Below are 3,135 nucleotides of genomic sequence, written 5' to 3'. Positions count from 1 at the left end.
CGGGGTCATGCCAGTCATCTAGATTACTTCTTTGTACACAAAGCTGTTATTGTTTTGAGTAGTACGCTCCAGCCGCTCTGCCGAGCTTACAAATCCTTCGAGAAACTATATGCAAAGGCCAATAGAGGTGGCATTTTTGATTTTGAAAAGGGTTAGTAACCTCTTGAGGGAAATTTTCGAACAGAAGGCACAAAAACTCTATTTTAGTTTTAGGCAGCGCTTTCGAGAGACACATGAACATATGTCCTCAGCTTTTTCTAAAGCGGCAAAGGCGGATCGTAAACACAAAACGCTTCATGCCTTCAAAGACAAACATTGCAAAGTGCAGGTCTCTCCTGCAGAGATGCTCCACGTAGCCTCTTATTATAGAGACACCTTTGCCCAACAACAAGTGGTTCATCAGAAGTGTAGCCACTTTTTGACTGGCCTAATCAGAACAATCACACAGAGCACTACAGCATGGTTGGAAAGACTTATTACACAAGAAGAACTCTATGAAAATCTTAAACTGATGAAAAGAGCAAGTGCCAGGCATTGATGGTTTTCTGATAGGAATTTTATATTACTTTTTGGCAAGAACTGTGTCTGATTCTACAAGAGTTGGTCACTACGGTTCTCGACACTGGATTGAATCTGAATTCAATGCGTACAGGAATTCTCTCTCTTATACATAAAAAAGAGGATGACTTAGACCTGAAAAACTGGTGTCCTATAACTATATTATACATGGATTACAAATTAATTGCTAAGACTGTGACTTCCTGCTTAAAGCGGGTCTTACATGAAATCATTCACCCAGACCAAACCTGTGGTATCCCTGGGAGACGCATAAACTGGAATCTGTCACTGGTAAGGGACACCATTGCTTGGGCCGAGGATCGGCAAATCCCACTCATCTTAGTGGCCCCTTGACCAGGAAAAAGGCTTTGACAAAGTTCACCACAAATTTTTATTTAATACTCTGTCAGTTTTTGGTTTTGGCCATAATTTTATCCAATGCATTAAAGCACTATAGCATCAGGTAGGAAGCCGATTGAATATTAAAGGCTTTCTCAGCAATACTATAATCCAACAAGCAGGCGTAATGCAGGGATGGCCTCTCTCCCCACTTTTGTATATCATATACATAGAGCCAGTGGCGGACCTGATTAGATGAGATAACCGTGTTTGTGGTTTCCATTTACCAGGAAGTGGAGGACAGCATGTCAAGCACTCCCAATACGCGGACGACCTAACCCTTTTTCTGTCGGATGAATTAGAACTCCCATATGTTCTAGAAACCTTTCAATCTTTTGACATGGAAACAGGCTGTACTGTCAATAAGAAAAAATCTTCAGCTATGGCCTTTGGCAAATACACTACGAGGGCAGGCAACCTGTATGGGATTCATTTAATTACAACCGGCATACATATTTTAGGAGTTGATTTTTTATAGATCACTGAGTGGTCAACAAAACTGGACTTTTCCTTTGGAAAAAATTGAATCTAAACTAAACCTGTGGAATGGATGGAATTTGTCCATGATCGGCAAAAGTCTTGTTCTTAAAATAGAGATTTTATCAGTACTTTTATACCTAGCTCCAGTATTTCCGCTTCCCAAAGCGTTAGGTAGACGAGAGAGTATGATTTACCATTTTGTATGGAGAGGATCCTATCAGAGCATCTCGAGGCAGGCCATGGAACAAGACTGCAATGTCGGTGGAAGGAATTTTATTAATATCCAACTGAAGATGGACTGTATATATTTTGCCTCGTTATATGTCGGTCTTTCTGGCCCCAATGTGCACCCCTTTCAGTTTTTATATTCTTTTATGGTTTTCGTTCTCAATGAGACATCTGATTCAGTGGACAAATCTAACTCCGAAGGCAGAAAATAGGCCAGACCATTACCAATATGCGGTCGCTCTGAAAAGGAGATATGGGTCTTTCCAGCAACTTGATATATGTAAAAATCACAAAGCCTTATAACAAGCAGTGAAGCAATACAACGCAGTGCAGTGTGGACCACCAGGACTACACAGTCATGTCTAGAAAACGATTCAACCGAAACCCCTAGATAACCATCTTAAGGACTTGAATTGGTTTTTAGTATGGGGACGCATTTCAGTCAGGGACAGACTGTACAGACATGGGCTGTCCAGAATGGATACCTGTCCTCGTCAGAACTGTGTGACCATGGAAACTATAAAACATGCGTTCTGGGAATGTTGCTTCTCACGTGAAGTGTGGACTAAGGTGTCATCTCAATGGCCTGACTTATTTCTTCTTCAGCTACTTACTTATGAATTTATCATGTTCGGAGCGGGCCTTCAAATATTAAGAAATGTTCTATGTTTGTGTTCTGGTTAGTTATTAGTCTCAATAAATGGGGCATCTGGAAATCACAAAAACTTCTAGTTAAATACAATAAAGATTACAACCTCAAATGGGTTGCAGGATGGGTTAGGAAGGAAATTTGAGACCGCATAGAGTGGATGTGCAAAAATTGGGCTTTGCCATGGCCAAAGAACGTTGGAAAGAATGTATTATATAATTTTTCGTTTCATGTCTCTTATGTAACTTGTTGGAAATTTGTATACACAGTTTTCTTTTTGATTAGTTGATTGTATGTTATGTTTACCTGTTTGCTGTTCATGTTTTGTACAACCTTTTAATAAAAAACCTTGTCTGTTAAAAAAAAAAAAAAAAAATCTGTTCTTATCAATTTAATATCTGGTATGTCCCCTATCTGGGGACCATATATTAAATTGATTTTCGGTACAGGGAGACGAAATAGGGGCTTTCTTCATTCACTCCACGCATCAACCTGGTATTGCAGTACTTCCAGGAGCGGTGCACTTTCTCCTTTTTTGGCATTAAAAACAGAGCAGCAGCCTTGGCTGGGGTTTGGTTACTATGAGGGAAGGGAAAGAAACTTCAACCAGAGCAAGATTGGTTCAATTAATAAATAAATAAATAAATAAATAGCAAGAAGCCTTATTAAACTCCCAGAAACCATGAAGCAGTTCTGCAGGCTGTCTGCTGTTGCTGCAGCACCACTTGTGTTCGAGGCCTTGTTCACACAGCCAGACCAGGATGTGCCTTCTCTTTATCATCTTCCATCTCGTACAGGTGTGAACGTGGTGTCTCGAGGGA

At 40.3% G+C, this 3,135-nt stretch overlaps 1 non-coding gene across 1 annotated transcript; it reads left to right on the top strand.

The window, feature by feature from the left end:
- The first annotated feature begins 2,658 nt into the window (after positions 1 to 2,658).
- LOC114669680 (U2 spliceosomal RNA) lies at positions 2,659 to 2,843 on the top strand. The gene has a single exon (XR_003719103.2). It is a non-coding gene; the product is annotated as a U2 spliceosomal RNA (small nuclear RNA).
- Positions 2,844 to 3,135: the final 292 nt, after the last annotated feature.

Source organism: Erpetoichthys calabaricus, chromosome 1, assembly GCF_900747795.2.
Source record: "Erpetoichthys calabaricus chromosome 1, fErpCal1.3, whole genome shotgun sequence".
In the NCBI taxonomy this organism is placed as follows: Eukaryota; Metazoa; Chordata; class Cladistia; order Polypteriformes; family Polypteridae; genus Erpetoichthys; species Erpetoichthys calabaricus.
Note: the sequence above shows the minus strand (reverse complement) of the source record. Positions and strands in the feature narration are given on the sequence as shown.